The sequence below is a fragment of the Stenella coeruleoalba genome, assembly GCF_951394435.1.
Source record: "Stenella coeruleoalba genome assembly, chromosome: 4".
Lineage (NCBI taxonomy): Eukaryota > Metazoa > Chordata > Mammalia > Artiodactyla > Delphinidae > Stenella > Stenella coeruleoalba.
Window position 1 is genome coordinate 125,693,765 of NC_137149.1, and position 17,452 is coordinate 125,711,216.

General features: G+C 41.5%; 1 protein-coding gene across 3 annotated transcripts in view; it reads right to left on the reverse strand.

The window, feature by feature from the left end:
* SMAD1 (SMAD family member 1) overlaps positions 1-17,452 on the reverse strand; it is a 262,695-nt gene that overhangs the window by 166,065 nt on the left and 79,178 nt on the right. For all 3 annotated transcript variants that reach the window (XM_079920869.1, XM_079920868.1, XM_079920871.1), the window contains one exon: positions 7,275-7,391. The gene's annotated coding sequence lies outside the window, so the exon portion shown is untranslated. The remainder of the gene's footprint in view (positions 1-7,274; positions 7,392-17,452) is intronic.

The following is a 17,452-nucleotide window of genomic DNA, read 5'->3' on the forward strand; positions in this document are numbered from 1 at the left end:
CACTGCAGGGGGCACGGGGTTCGATCCCTGGTTGGGGAACTAAGATCTCGCAGGCTGCACAGTGCGGCCAAAAACCCCCAAAACCACAACCAACCAACCAAACAAAAAACCTGTATCAAAAATGATGTAATGAATATTAAAATATGGACAACTCATTATAATACTAATAATGCTGATGAAGATAAGGCATTTATTATCTCCTGGCATTATTCTAAGTGCTTTATATATATTAAGTTCTTTACCTTGTTAGTGTGTGCAAACATTATACAGAGACAACTAGCTTCTAATTTTTTCCAGGATGATGAATTTCTACATTAATGCAGTAAGTTGATACATAAGTACGTATATATGCCCACAAGTGTCCTTTTACTGAAGTTCTAATGCCTGTGAGATGAACTGAATGAAAATTAAAGAGTAAGGATTTATATATATATATATATATATATATATATGAAAATGGTATTCAGTACAGAACACAATGCAGGCATAGAGTTTATTGGATGAATAAGATCTCCCAATGACATGAACAGTTATTAAAATGAGCAAGTTTTTCCTATTAGAACCAGGAAAATCTATCTCTAGGACACTGTTTCACAGCCTACTCTCTTACAATTTCCTTCATTGAGATTGCCTGGGGGCGCTTACTGAGAATACAGATTCCTGGAAATCACTTTCCCAGTCGGTTTCAGTTTTCTGAGGTGGGACACAGGAGTCTCCTTGTACCAAGCATCCTCAGATGATTCCAAAAGACACTAAAATCTGAGAGTCACTGCTGAGAGTTAAGAAGCAGTAATTGCTACTTTTCAAATGATGGCTGTTCTGCACATCAGATTTAGAGTTTGATTATACATGGGTTTACATTCACACCATTCAAAGAAAGGAAATTCTCTTAGCCTGCGAGGAGGCCCAATCAGGATCATGATCAGGGAGAATTTGAGGGTTCATGAAAAAACAGAATGAAATCAGTTGTCCTCACGCAATGTTCTGAAGAAACATCAAACAACGTCCGTGCTCATACAGTCATGGTTTCTAAAGGGAGTTCAAGTGCCTGACTGAGATAGAGAAGCTGAAACGAGGGACATGTTACTTGTTTACACATCTCTTCGTTGTTGGGTCATTAGTGGGGAGTAAAACTGCTGATAAAGCGAGGGACAAAAGGAGGGGACAGAGAGTGTATTTTTGTAAAGGAGTTGAGAAAAAAGTACAAAGTAAGAAAAACACAGGGGGATAAAGATTAGGAAAATCAAAGAACAAAGAAGAAAACCTGGTTGCTTAGAGATTTTTGTTTTTTAAACACATAATTACAAACAGTTGTCCAGAAAGAACTATGATTCTATGTTTTAATTAAATAACTCCCCATCTATTTTTTTTTTTTTGTATATTAGGAAACAACTCTAAGATATCTGATTGAATTGTCTTCCTGCATCCTGTATCTCTGATGGTTTAAATTGAAAATCTAGGTCACAAAGGAAAACTTTTAGAAAGGAGTCCCCTGATACACTAAAGATATTTCTACTGAGACATTCCCTTGATAGGACCTTCTGAAAATAGGTGACTGCAAACATGGAATTTACAGCTCTGGCTACAACTCTGAAGGTAAATTTACATTTCTCTAGGGAGCAATTCAGCAGCGGCCTATAGGATAAATGGCATTTTTTTTAGGGCTGAAGGAAGTACCACAGAGGCTGCTGTCCCTGGAAATTACCTTGTGTTGTACCATGGGAATTCATCCTGTCCACTTGGAACTTGCTTAAAAATTCCTTGACAAAAATTACAGTGGTATCAGCTGCTTTTACTGCTATTTTGTACCCTGAAGAGCAGTAGTTGGAAACACAAGTGCTTACAGGGGCCAGGTTGAAAACACATTTGAGCGAAGCAGCCCATGACTAAAAGCATCGGGGACTACAGAAAACCGGACAACATGGGCTCATTCTGAAAGCCTGGCAAATCGACATCCATAAACCCATTCAGCTTCCCCATCCTCCCTCTCTGATACCCAGGTGCAGGAATGATGGAGAAAATAACATGATTATGTTAGGAATCCTGAGACGTCCAAATCACACTGCACCTAGACCGCTTCTAAGATAAGTCAAATCAAGATTACACACATTCCTGGTTTCTTCTCTTTCTCTCTTCTTTCTACCCTTATGTTTTTACTTATCTTTTAAATCAGTATATCAAGACCTAGTTGTAAACATCCACCGTGTGCAGGTAGGCACCATATGAATCTTTAAAGAATGAAAGAGTCCCTGACCTCAGGGAAGTTTAGAATGTACTTATGCAAGAAATAAACAAGAGAAAAAGCCATATAGAATATATAACCCAAGAGATGTCTCCCGGTGGTTAGCAAAAGTGTTACCATGACGCCAGAGGAACTACAGATCAAAGTTAAATGAACTGCAGTGCTCTCAAATTTCTTGAACAAGATGTAACTTGAAAAGCCTTGAAAAGGAAGTAGGATTTAGCTAGTTAGAGGAGAGGGGAGAGGACGGTTTAGGGGATAGGTCCAGAGTGAGCAAGGGAAACAAGGAGGTCAAGCTTTTATCCTTTTCCTTCCTTCCCTTTAGCCAACTCTAAATTTCCAAAGACGATCAGAAAATAATGGAAAATAATTAGAAAAAGTTGGGGGGACGTATTGTTCTGACTGAATGGAGAAAAGCATTTTTTGTCCTCGTGTTCTGGAAAGTCTTTATGAGTCTGTGTTACTCACTGTAGATTCTGAATTACTAAATGCTTTGTGGCTCTGGCCTGGGACTATTCAAGGAAAGCACTACCTCCACCTTTTGGGGCAGGAATTAGTCCTATACAGGCTGTTAGGTGGCGTGGCCTTTGGCTGAAAATGACGGAAAACACAACTCAGAATGGCTTAAGCATTAAAGAACATGTATTATTTCATGTAACAAGAACTGCAGAGGTTGGAAATATTCTCCAGGGTTGGTAAATGCAATAATCTGACATCATCAAGACCTAGGTTCTCTTTAAAGTTCCTCTCTGCTGTCCCCTGAGCAGGTTACTCAGACTAGCTCTCCTGATGGTTGCAAGATGTCTACAGCAGCTCCAGGTGTCACATTAACACCTGAAAAGGTCCCACGACAAAAGATAACATCTCCTCCTCTGTGCTTCTTTTTAAGAGGAAGGAAATCTTTCTCATAGAGCCTCCAACAGACCTCCCATTATGTAGTCTCGCCAAGATTGGGTCATTTGTCCCTTTAAAAATCAGTCACTCGGGCTTCCCTGGTGGCGCAGTGGTTGGGAGTCCGCCTGCCGATGATGCAGGGGATACGGGTTCGTGCCCCGGTACGGGAAGATCCCACATGCCGCGGAGCGGCTGGGCCCGTGAGCCATGGCCACTGAGCCTGCGCGTCCGGAGCCTGTGCTCCGCAATGGCAGAGGCCACAACAGTGAGAGGCCCGCGTACCGCAAAAAAAAAAAAAAAAAATCAGTCACTCTTCAGAGGAATGTGATTTCCATAGTTGACTGACACTAATCAGGATTTGTCTCTGAGTCACACTGGAGGAGGGAAGGACACCAGACAAAAAAGGCACTGTTAGCCAAAGGAAAAGACAGAGAGAAGGAGGAAGGAAGGAAAGAAGAGAGGGAGGGAGGGAGGGAGGAGGGAGAAGAAGAGTTCTGCTAGGTAGATATGGTTTTAAAATCTGCCCACAAATTCTTTGATACTTCTCTCCTTTCTAGATCTGAACCCAATTCCCCTCCACTTGAGAGCCATGCCACCAAGCAGCCAGTGGAAAGGCCCTCATGGTGAGGAGCTGAGGCCTCCTGTCAGCAGCCGTGTGAGTGTGCCACGCTGGGTGTGGAGCCTGCAGTCCCAGTGAAGCCTTCAGCTGCCTGCAGCCTCCACCCACAGCCTGACTGCAAATAAATGAGAGGTCCTGAGCAGGACAACCCAGGCCCAACGCTTGAATTCCTTCCCACAGAAAATTTGTTGTTTTAAAATCACTAAGTTTTAAGGTCAGAGGTAATTAATAGGTTAGGTAACCAATCACTACTGGTATTCTTCAGGGAACTTGAGTATTCATTTTGTATATGGAAATCATACCATGTCTTAAAATTGTTTGACTAAAGGGAGAAGAGACTGTCTTGAGTCCATTGGCTGAGGTGGAAAGAATTTGGAACTAGAAATCAGTAAAATTCTGGCCTTGGCTCTCTCACTAAGAAACCCCTATAAGTAACTTCGCTTCTCTTGATCCTACTGCTCATTATTTATAACATAAAGGAACTGAGCTAAATGCTATCTGATGCCTCGTCCAGCTCTCAAATTCCATGGGTATGTGAAATGCTTAAATTTTACTCTTTTAGGTTGTATATTACAGCATTAAGGACACCAGTTCTAGAAGTAGATGCCTTGGATTGAAATCCCAGTTCAGTCACTTACTAAAGAATTGTCTTTGGACAAGCGGTATTACCATTTTAAGCCTCAGTTTCCTCATAGGTTTGTTGAGAGGATTAAATAACGTAACGCAGGTAAAGCTCTTAGTATGTGGTGGCATTCAGTAAGTGCTCAATAAATGCAGGCAATTGTATCTGTATTATAGCAGCACATTTAAAAAAATAAACGAATTTTGAAATGACAGTTATTATTTTTTATGTACTTAATAGATAGCTTATAGTTCATGGGGCTTCTATATAATCAGTATGTAACATGCATTTTATAGGAACTTGGAGCACACTTTTCTTATTTTAAAAGTATAAAAATTTATACATGGAGTTTGCCTTATAATTTATTGCTGGATTAGGAAGTCAATCCCAAATTACAATCTCATCCCTACAGGAAAGAACAGTCTGCTGTATAATGATCTATTTTTGTAGGTGTTTCTAGGGATGTTTTGCAGTAGAAAATTAGGTGACTTGTACTTTCTTGATTCTCCCACACAGCACAGCCTGAAGTTAAGTGTTCCCTTTTATTTGCTTAAGTTGGCTTTTTTATTGGTGTAAAGATTAATAGAAATTTGAGTCAGTTTCTGCTTGTGCCTTAGGGTCTGTTCATTAATCATTATGTACAGTGTCCACCAGGTGCACTAGACCAGGTTCTGCCAGTTTGGAAATCTCTCTCTCCAGGTCTCCCTGACTCGAGCTGCTGGGTAGATGGATGTCAGCAGTCCTCTGGCAGGCTGCTACCTTCCTCATTTATATCCAGAATGCTAAGCTCCCTTTGGCCCAGGTCAGTTTTCTGGGATAAGTTTCCAGAATCAATATCTGATGTCTCTGTTTGCTCTGGCACCTGCCCTTTGACTTGGGTAGGCCTCAAATGTGGCAACAGCGTTAGATTATTATTAGCTTTCCATCTTCCTGCTGCACAGCCAGGGTCACCTGAGGCTCCAGGCTAACTCTCCAGCTGGAAGCACAGAGGATTCTGGGCAGCATCTTTGCCAGTGGGCATGTGCTGGTCCTGGCGGTCAAGAGTCAAGAAGAAGTCCGGTACCCAAAACTCTTAAGTTTTAAAATTTTAAAGTAAAGCTTTGTTTTGTGAGCTAAAATTAAAAATTATGAAATAGGGACTTCCTTGCTGGCACAGTGGTTAAGAATCTGCCTGTCAATGCAGGAGATACGGGTTCGAGCCCTCAGCCAGGAAGATCCCACATGCCGCGGAGCGACTAAGCCCGTGCGCCACAACTACTGAGCCTGCACTCTAGAGCCCACAAGCCACAACTACTGAGCCCGCATGCCACAACTACTGAGCCGTGAGCCACAACTTCTGAAGCGTGCCTAGAGCCCGTGCTCCACGACGAGAGAGACCACCGCAATGAGATGCCCATGCACCGCAACGAAGAGAAGCCCCCGCTCACCACAACTAGAGAAAGCCCATGAACAGCAACAAAAACCCAATGCAGCCAAAAATTTAAAAAATAAATTTAAAAATAAAATAAAATTATGAAATAAGGTTTCTTGGGTTTTTTTTTTCCATGATCTTTACTGTCATCAGTTCCTTTAGAGGCACAAAGCAGTCATCCAGAAGGCTATAGCTTTCCTGTTAGTCTTAAAGGGACTGTCCTCTAAACATCCCTGGCTTACCTCATTGTGATCTGGAATTATGATGACTTGAACAAATTTAAATCTTGAATGAGTTTATGTTGCTGTTTTACTCTTGTCCTTCTTCTTCACAGCTTTGTGTAAGTTGATTAGGGTCCTCTCTTTTCACCTTGGATTTCCAGACTAGAATCCTGATTTTTATCCATCAGCATGTGGATGGTTGGTTCTGCATTCCCTTCATTACTCTAGGTACCCACCTGCCTCTGGGTCTGCACCTGCTTGTTTATCTTACATCTTTTACATATCACTTCTCTTTTATCAGGCAAACCATGATCTTTCTGGGGGAGAATGCACCATGCTTTACATATGTTGAAAATTTCAAAACCCTGACATCTAATCTCCTAATCTCAATGTTCCAGAGTTTTTAGGAAATTCAGAAACAGTCTTGTTTGTATGAGGAATGAACCTGTTTTCTATAATCTCCAGGAAATTTAAAATCTTAGCCCTTGAGATTTTTACTGTAATTGTATTTAAATTTAATATTTGACACAACAGAGTGAAAAGGCAAGCTATGGAATAGAAGAAAATATCTGCAAATCATATGCTTGTTAAGGGATTAATATCCAGAATATATTAAAAAAAAAAAAGCTCCTAAAACCCAACGACAACAACCAAAAAAGTAACCCAGTTTAAAAATGGGTTATATTTCTCGAAAGATGATATACAAACCACAAATATATAAGAAGATTCTCAACATCATAAATCATTAGGGAAATGCAAATCAAAACCATAATGATATATCACCTTATATCTGTTAAAGCAGCTACTATCAAAAAACATAACATATCAACTGTTGGCAAGGACGTAGAGAAACTGGAGCTCTTGTGCACTATTGGTGGGAATGTAAAATGAGGCAGCAGCTATGGCAAACACTATAATGTTGCCTCAAAAAATTAAAAATAGAATTACCATATGGTCAGCAAATCCACTTCTGAATTTCAAAGGGATATTTGCACACCCATCACTATTCACCATAGCTACGAGGTGAATCAGCCCAAATGTTCATTGGCAGATGAATGGATAAACAAAACATGGTGTATACATCCAACAGAACATTATTCAGCCTTAAAAAGGAAGGAAACTCTGACACATGCTAGGACATGGATGAACTTTGGGGATGTTATACTAACTGAAATAAGTCAGTAACAAAAAGACAAATATTGGGCTTCCCTGGTGGCGCAGTGGTTGAGAGTCCGCCTGCTAATGCAGGCGACACGGGTTCTTACCCCGGTCCGGGAGGATCCCACATGCCGCGGAGAGGCTGGGCCCGTGAGCCATGGCCGCTGAGCCTGCGCGTCCGGAGCCTGCGCTCCGCAACGGGAGAGGCCACAACAGTGAGGGGCCTGCGTACCGGAAGAAAAAAAAAAAAAAAGACAAATATTATCTAACTCTACTATCCCAGGTATCTAGAGTAGTCAAGTAATAGAAACAGAAAGTAGAATGGTGATTGCCATGTGCTGGAGAAAGGGGGAAACGGAAGTTGTAGTTTAATGGGTAAGAGTGTCAGTTTTGCAAGCTGAAAAAGTTCTGGACATTGGTTGCACAGCAGTGTGAATATACTTAATACCACTGAACTGTGCACTTAGAATTGGTTGAGATGACAAATATTTTATTATGTTATTTTACCACAAAAAATATTTGTATTTCGCATATTTACATCATATACATTATTTTTGTCCTTAGGGATGTCAAGTCTTAGCGAGGATCATATCTTTCATTACCCAGCTTTACACCCAAATGGACTTGGCCCTCCATTCCTACTGACTAGTGTCTTGGTCAGGACAGGCATAAGATAAGCTATCAACACCCAAGAGTAGCTAAGTTAATTATTGATGGTGACCTCCTGGCACTAAATACATTTTTTTTTTTTTTCTGGGACGTGGGCCTCTCACTGTCCTGGCCTCTCCTGTTGCGGAGCACAGGCTCCGGACGCGCAGGCTCAGCGGCCATGGCTCACGGGCCCAGCCGCTCCGCGGCATGTGGGATCTTCCCGGACCGGGGCACGAACCCACGTCCCCCGCATCGGAAGGCGGACTCGCAACCACTGCGCCACCAGGGAAGCCCTACATATTTTTATTGAATGCTTTTTATGTCTCCTGGACTATGCTCAGTGGGGAATTATAAGAGTACTTCCCCTTCATTTCCTTTGAGCAGGGGACATAGATTTGGCCAAGCAAGACTAAAGTTCTAGAGGGGTGGAGGGATTGAGCATTGTTGTGCCTCTGTGTTGTGTGGTTTTCACAATGCGCTCTCCTGAGTGTACAAGATGACAGTGGCCAAGTGCCATCTACTTGCCAGCCTATATAAGGCTGATAGGGCCCACCACCCAGGAAGGGGAGGACGGCTGTTTCCTGTCTGCAGAGCACTTCAGAACAGGGATATGGATTCAGCTGGTGCATGGGGCAGGAAAGGTATTCTTGCAGAGGGAAGCCACAGGACAAGACGTGTGGAGTGTGAAACACCAGGTGGTGTTTAGTGAACCCAGGAAGACCAGGCATAAGGGATAAGAATGAATATGCCTTAGCCTCCTTGATCTCCAGTTTTTGACAATAAATTCTGTTGAAATGAACTAGTTTTAAGAACCTGAAAAACAGTGAGATGTGTTCATCTTGGGTCGAAGAGGAAAGACTCGAGAGAGTTTACACATACATATGCACGTACATATACATGCAAAAGGAAGGTTTTTACATTCAGAAAAATCTGAACACTGTAGTCGGCCAAGCTGACTCATCCGGCAGGATGTCTGTCAGTAATTATTTTTCTCAATCATATTGACGGTCACTTTATTCGTTTCTTCCGAGACACCAATATCAATTTTTCTGGTAGGAATTTCAGGTCATTTGAAAGGCCAAACAGTATTTCAATTAAACAAATGACACCACAACAATGCCCAAAAGCTCCTACCATACTCAGCTACAGCGGAAACATCAAGAGCAAACATTAAGGGTTATGATGGGAAGGGAGCTTTCTTTCCAGAAGAGCTGAGAAAAGTAATTATCTTTATACCCTGGTCATTTGGACTCAGAACACATGCCAAGAAAAGGTCAAGAGCTCGGAAAGTGAAAGCCGGCTGGAAAGGTGTAAAGGAGATGGCTGCCTTCCCACAGGAACCAGTTCCTGCCTTTGCTGCCGCCCCTCTGGAAGCTCCCCAAGGGCTGTTTAAGCTGAAAGCTGCCCGCTCCTGCTTTACAGGGGCCTGGACTGCCAGGTTCAAAGGGGCCTGGGACTCTGGATAAATTTTACAGAACTTGAGGCCCTCTCTCCACACTGTGTGTGTGTGTGTGTGTGTGTGTGTGTGTGTGTGTGTGTGTGTTGGTGCCAGAGCTAGCAGAGTGGATACCCTGAAAGATAAATACTGTATGACATCACTTATATGTGGAATCTAAAAAAATTACAGCAATTAATGAATATAACAAAAAAGAAGGAGACGCAGAGACATAGAGAACAAACTAGTGGTTACCGGTGGCGGGGAGGGGCAATACAGAGGAGGGGGAGGGGAGGTACAAACTATTGGGTGTAAGGTAGGCTCAGGGATGAATTATACAACATGGGGAATAGCTTATATTTTGTAATGACCATAAATGTAAAGTGACCTTTAAAAATTGTATAAAAACTTAAAAATTTAAAATAAAATAAGGGGAATAGATATGTCTACCATGCTTGCAAAGGCCCTCAGGAGAACCCCAAAGGGGACTCTGTTTCTACCTGCAGAGCCGTTCCCTTATAACGGAGTAACTTCTGAGACTTCTAAAAAATGAAATCAGCCTCACCTTTTACGTCTTCTACCACTGGCTCTCCCAGCTGATAAGCTAATAAAAATTCTGCAGGAATTTTGCATCAGTTTGCTCCAGGCGTAGCTTTCCACTTCTCTTTACATCAGGCGTGTTAAAGTTTATCTTATATTTAGAAAACTCTGAGATTAAGTGCTGGGATTCCTCCTTGCAATGCCTCATTCTGACTTTTTGGATGATCTCTTGTGAGCCTCACAGCTTTGACTACAGCACAGCTGCTGCAAGATTTTAGATTTCTGAGTGTGGTGTATAGAGGTGTATGAATTTGTTTGGGGAAGCAAAGTAGTTTGCAAGGCATGCTCCCAGTTTTTCTCTGTTCAAAGAACCAGCAGCATATTTGTGCATGCTGAGTGAGAAAGCAAAGACAAAGTCATTCTTATTGCTTTTGATCACATAGTAAATGTGGCAAAACAGCAGGATGTCGACAAGACTTTATTATCTTATCTCTCCTATTGGTCCATAAGTTCTTTAAAGGCAATGTCTGTGTCTGACTCATTTTTGGCATCTTGCAAGATGAGTTCCATACCTTACAAAGAGTAAGTTATCCAAAAAGTTTATAAACTAAGTGAATGACATTAGTAAGAAAAAATAAGCCGCGGGTATCTCAAGGTTGTTAGCTTTTAGCCAACAGTGCGTGAAACAGGAGCTAGCCCTACCAAGATATCATTTTTATAAGCTTGCCTATCTGCCTCTCAATATTAGAAGAAAAGGAACTGATAATCAGAAGCTTTGTCCTTATGTGAAAGTTAAATATTTTTGTCATTTTCTTCTGAATTGACTTCTGCACTCAGCAAGCTGCTTTGAAAAGCAAGTTGTATTTTTAAATCTGGAAAGAAAGTTGGGAATTGCATACTAGCCTTTGGTAGTAAAGTTCTACTGATCTTTTCATCCAGGATCAGTGGATCAGGAATTTTGAGCTGCTTTTCCAGGAGCAGTAATGGATTTGCACCCATCCACCTATGGTCCCACACTCACACATTTGCCCCATCACCTCTGTGTTAAACAATTAATTGAAAGCATTTTTGAAGCAATGGCTGGACATAGGGGTACACACATTTAGAAAAGATCAGTATAATTGGTCTATCTGAAGATTGAGCCTGCAGTCATGACCTCATCAACATCATGTTCTAGTAAATAAAGCTCTTTACATAAATATATATCATATGTAATATATATTACACAAATATATATCATATATCGTGTGTGTTTGAGTATGTATGTATAATAGCAGTTTCTGTGGCTCTTTTTATGATCTGGTCTTCTGATTTGTCTTAAAAACTCCTAGGTTCTTATCCACATGTCTATTAATGTCTCTCTAAACATAGACTCAGACCTTCAGAGAAGCTCAAAACAACAATCTCGCCTCCCATTAACGCTTTTCTGAAGCTATCAGCTCCCTGCCCTGAACTGCCATTCTCCAACTCCTACCTCCTCCCTCCCTCCCTCCTTTCCTTCCTTCTTTCCTTCCATCCACAAATAGTGTTGAACCAGGTACTGTTTTAGTCACTGTGACCACAAGGGTGAACAAGTGACCCCAGATCCCTGCCTTTATGGAATTTATACTCTCTCATGGAAAGAGAAACAATGAAGAAGTAAATGACATTTATGGCAGATCAGATGATGATGGGTACTATGGACAAAATAAAGGTGGATGGGGATTTTGGGGAGGGGAGGCGGTGACATTAAATAGCATATTCCAGGAGGGCCTCACTGAGTAGACAGCATTTAAGCAAAGAACCGAAGGAGGTGAAGGAGCAACGGTCCCCAACAGTCCTGTATCAAAAGCCAAAAGTGAATGGCCCTTGGGAATAAATAGCAGACCCTCTTTCCTTGACTCTATGATGACCAGTGTGTTGATTACATATCAAGAGGTATCCAGTGACTTGTCTTTGGCAGAAAGACAAAGAGTTGACATCTAAATCCCCCCACCCCACCCCCGACTTAATCCTCAAAGACAATGGTGAAGACTTCGGGCTCTGACTCTCCAGGGAAAGAGAATTTCCTAGACAATGAGGTGAGATGACCCCTGTGGTCAAGGGCCCAAAGCCTGAATGGCCCTCCCCCCTCACAAATCTCAAAGGTGAAGTTAAACTCCTTCACAGGGGAAATAGTCTTATTTGGCCCCAGGCACAAGTATCTAAACAAGTTCTCAAAATTTTAACCAGATAAAGAAAAGGGAAGAGAGGAAGAAAGAGAGAAAAAGTTGAGAGGAATCTACAGAGGCGAATGTAGGTTTTGCTGAGCAAACCCAGGTATATCCAGGGCAACCAGGGAAAGCTCTCAGGATAATCCCACAGATGACATCCTTGTTTGCCTGAATGGGCCAGATGTGCAGATGTTAGCACGGGAGCCCCTCTAAGAGAAGGAAGGCATCCATACCACTGCTGCTATCAGTATTTTAATATTTAACAACATTGGTGAATGACTACTGTATTTTAGATCCTGTTGCTGCAGGAAAACATGGGGTGCAAGAGGATGGTCACGTCCTAGGTCTCAGGCGAATCCCTGGGATGGGCCGCCAAGCATGGGTCCTTGGCTTCACGCAGGAAAGAATTCAAGAGCAAGCCATAGTAAAGTGAGAGCAGGTTTATTTAGAGAGGTACACATTCCATAGACAGAATGTGGTCCGTCTCAGAAAGTGAGAGCAGCCCCGAAATATGAGGTAGGTAGTTTTTATGGGTTGGTGATTTCATTGCCTAATGAAATAATAATGAGGATTATTCCAACTATATTGGGGAAGGGGTGAAGATTTCCAGGAATTGGGTCACCACCCACTTTTTGACCTTTTATGGTCAACCTCAGAACTGTCATGGCGCCTGAGGATGTGTCATTTAGCCTATGCTAATGTAATACAATGAGCATACGTATAATGAAGCTCAAGGTCTAGTAGAAGTCGACTTGTCCATCATCTTGGACCTAGTTGGTTCTAACCTGTTTATGCTGTGTCCTCAATGGCTATGTCATTCTTTTAAAGGTTGTGCCCTGCTCCCTTCCTGTCTCACTGTGATAAATGCTAGAAATGCAAACATAAATAACACACAGTTATTGTCAGGCTTGGATGATCTCACCCACCAAGAGTTCATATGGTTTCCAGCCAAACTGCACTGAATGCCACTAGCTACTCTGTCGTTTAGTTCTCTTAGATCCGTATAGTTGCAAATTGGGATAATAGTATAATAATTAGTAGAATGTCAGTGTCACATATGCATATAATACTACCCAAACATAACTTGAATGGAAGATGGGAGCCAGAATAAGTGGGGTCTTACATCCCAAAGGTCTGATTATTTCACAAATAATACATGGCAAGAAAGGCTTTTTTATATTTTGGCTTGGTATAAACATGAATATCTTGATGAATATTTTAAGTTAATATGTGAATGCCCTGACAAGTTATCCATCTTGAATCTGGAAGGTGGCTGATAACCACGTGCTTTGGAAAGAATATCCTTCTGGACCCAAAAACTATCAATTTATTAAAACTGCTTTTACTTTGGAGCACCTTTTTCTCAACCAGAGTCAGACTCAAGTCTTATTATGAAAACACAGCCAAAGGAGGTCAAAAGCTTTTTTCTACTTTTGCACACATGCCAGGTGACATTCATGGCCTTTGGGGAGGAAAAAACTTTTTCTCTATTGCCTCTTAGGTTCTCTGCCTGGGGCCCTGTAAATTAGATAGACAAAAGGCAGATTAACAAGAGAAAAACAAACAGAGGTTTATTAACACATGCATCTCACTTACACACAGGAATACTTAGCAAGGAGTAACTCAAAGGGGTGGTTAGAACTTGGGCTTCTATATCATCTCAAAAAAGAAAAATAAATTTTTAGAGAAGTGGCAAGACAATGGACAAAGACTTTGTATTTGGGACGGCAAATTGTGGGAAGGTAAATATCTAGGGGAACTAAAGGAAGATAAAAGCTAGTTAGTAAAGGTTGTTGTGTAGATTCCTCTGGTGCTGGGCTGATAAGAGTCTAGAGTTATCTCTGGTGATTAACCTCTGTCTTTCCTGATAGAGAGGAAAGGGGGTACCCTCTTACAAAATTATGTCCTGCTTTTAGGCAAGTAGAGGGAGGGCAGAGAACTTTTCTTGCATCTGCTTCTCAATTGCCTTCAGTTCAAAATAATCCTTAGGCCAAAGTGTCATATTTGGGGATGGTGTATTCTGCTACCCTTCATGTCATGATACTTTCCTCCAGTTATGACCCTATGGCCAATTAAGTCTTGTTTCTGCCTCCACAAAGATTTGAACCCATTTATAGATGTATCTGCTGAGTTCTGAGTCTCCAGTAACCGAAACCAAGCCAAAATAAATAAATAAATAAATAACCTCTTGCCTATCTTTCCAGCAAACCAATGAGTTACAAGGAGCTGTGCACATTGACCTAATTATGGCCGTCATGATTATTGTGCTAAATGGAGTAGATCTACGGGTAACCTTAAACGGCAAGTTTAAAATTATTTATATTTGACTTCAAAATACATTCTGGAAAGGCACTTGGCAGTAGAACTAGCTGGTATCCTAGTGATAAGTTCTGTTTGAATTTACTTCAAAGATGATAGTGAATATTTACTAGGAAGATTTGATTCCAAAAATTCTTAGTTTTCCAAAGTCCTTTGATCAAGTCTTCCCAGGTCTCTCTCCCACTGAAGGTTGAGTTTGCTTTTGCTGGAACTTTCCTAGAGTAAGGGAGATGGTGAAGTACTTGAGTATCAAAGTTTCCCTGCTTATGAAATAAATAGAAGGAAATTAGATATTGACCAGCTGAACAGCTGATGCTAGCGGTAATAACCAATATAGAGTAACAACAAAAATTTTTGATAGATTAACAGAAAAAAACGAGAAAAAGTTTTCAAGATTTGTCCTGGTTTAGCAGAAAGTGCCTGCCTTTTTATTAGCTGTCTGACTTTGGGAAAGTTATGTAGGCTCTCTGATCTTCAGTGTTTTCCCTTCTGTGAAATGGGAAGAATAATCCCCACTTTTCCATATTGTGGTGAGGATTAGACATATCTGCACATAGTAATATTTAATTAATAGTTATGAGTGAATGGTAGCTATAAAAACAAAATAATAATATATACAACTTTGCAAAAAGAAAAACATACAGAATAAAATAATTATTACATTTTTAAAATTGTGCACATTTATTTATTGGCCGCATTGGGTCTTTGTTGCTGCACGCGGGCTTCAGTAATTGTGGCGCTCAGGCTCAGTAGCTATGGCTCACAGGCTCTAGAGCACAGGCTCAGTAGTTGTGGCACACGGGCTTAGTTGCTCCGCGGCATGTGGGATCTTCCCAGACCAGGGATCGAACCCGTGTCCCCTGCATTGGCAGGCAGATTCTTAACCACTGTACCACCAGGGAAGTCCCAATTATTACACTGTTATGCAATTCAGAAATAACCTGAATCACTGCTACTTGGGGCAGGGGACACAAAAAACAAATAGCTTTATTTTAATACTGAGAGGATTAATTCCACCCTCTGCAAGAGAAATGTGTTATCCAAAATTGTGGTGTATAATAGTTATTGCTGAAAAAAATTAGAATTTTTAAAGATGTCCAGGAAATCGGAGGCTTCTAGGTAATAAATCACAGAGAAAGGAATCACCATTTTCTGTCTAGAGGTTGAGTCTCTAATGTTAAAATAAGGTCATAGACTTTCCATTACCTTAACTTTAACTGACCTCTTCTAATGACAAAGCCAAGTATGACTCAGGGAAACCCCGCCGACTTGGCCAGTGAGAAAGTATCTCTCTCTGCCGTCGACATAGATCTCATAGCTGCTTTACTCGGCTCTGGGTCTGCTTCCTAAAAGAAATTATTCTTTGGTCTTTTCTTTATTTCAATCTTAACTTCATTTGGGTATTTACTGCTTACTTTCCTAAGATTTATGTTACCAGAAGTAGTATATATACATAAATAGATACATATACGTGTGTGTGTGTGTGTGTGTGTGTGTGTGTGTGTGCGTGTGTACCTTAGCATGTTTTAGTCTCTTTCTTTTTCCATTAATAGCATGGAACCATGACCTTTCTCTGCATGTTACTTCTGCCCCTTATGTGGAGTTGGGGTGACCCTCAGCCCATGAGCTTGTCCTAGTCTATTCTTTGAGTGTAATCCCTGAGCTTCCTCATGATTGCAAGTCCAGAGATCCATCTTTTCTCCTCCAGCACACCTCTTCATGAGGCCTTCAGAGACCCCACAGTGTACAGAAATGGCTTGAGGAGAAGGGTCAAGTTGAAGTCTGTGGCACAGGGGCCTTGACTGCTGAGTGGAAGCTCATCTTGGGGACTCGTGGCCAAAAGGCAGAGCTGGGGGAAGTGCTTCATTCTTGTAGCAGTCAAGGAGCCTATGGGTGGGTCAGTGTTACTTACAGTGCAGGGGCTTTCCATCAGACTAGCTGGGACCTGTCTGCTCAAAGCCCTCTTACTGCTCCATTGTTTCACAAAGCTGAGGTTTTACAGACTCTGGCTCCAGAGAAGCAGTGCACTGAAGACTGAGAGATCTTGGGTGAGACGTATCTCAGAGCACTTGTGTTGAGTCCTCTGGGACAACAGCAAGAAGATGAAGAGATGCCCACACCCTGGAAGCCATCTCCATGGCAGTGCGAGAGCTCACTGGGGGAGGCACTATTCTCTATTCCTGCCATAACTGCTGGTTCAAAGTCAAGGCCTTCCATAGAAGTTCTTTATGGAAAAAAGGCCACCCCCAGCATCTTGGCCTATTACAGGAGTCTCGTGCCCTTTGATTTCTGATTCCAAAGATCTCTTAGTGGTCAAACTCTTTCCATTCATCCTCAGACTCATTTCTCAGAATACAACATGGGCCCAGGAGAGCTTGGCCAAGGAAGTTCCCACCTTTTTCTGCAGTGATGACCTCATAACTTTTTAAAGACACTACAACATCAAAGTTCTGGCTACATTTCTCTCCCAGAATAACATCCAGCTCACCCTACACTTAAGTGACTCAGTAAGGCCACTTAAGTGACTCTTCCCAGAACAAGGAATGTCTTTTCATAGTGATACTGCCCACCAGGACAATGGAGCCTATTCACACCATACTTACGTAAGTGAGGAGACCACTTATGGGATTCTTCCCCAAACAATAATGATCCACTTCACTGCATTTTCTGCCCTACACGCATTATATACTGAAACAGCTGCCAACTTCTGCTTTGGAAAATGGAAGAAAAAATTAAGATGCTCAGATTTAATTGCAAGTGGGGCATCAGTCTGATATGGTATCCATAACAGATGCCCTGATGCTTTGCTGGTTTACTTCTCACTTGCATCCTGTGTTAGCTTCTCAGTTCTGCATATTAAGTATAAAACTTAATGCACCTATGCCTTTGCCTTCAATCAGTAAAAATGACAGTATGTTTAAATATATAAATACACATGCGTGTGTGTGCGCGCATGCCCACATGTTATTGATATATATCCCAGTGCCAGAGTCTGAAATATGGTTTGCCTTTGTTTTGCAAAGCTGCCCCCAAAGCATGATCTTAACCTTATTTGATAGAATATATTTCAGGAGTAGGGAGAATATTTATGAGCTGAAGAACTAATGTTAGAATACACATATCTAAGTCCCATGGTGCTAAGGAAACC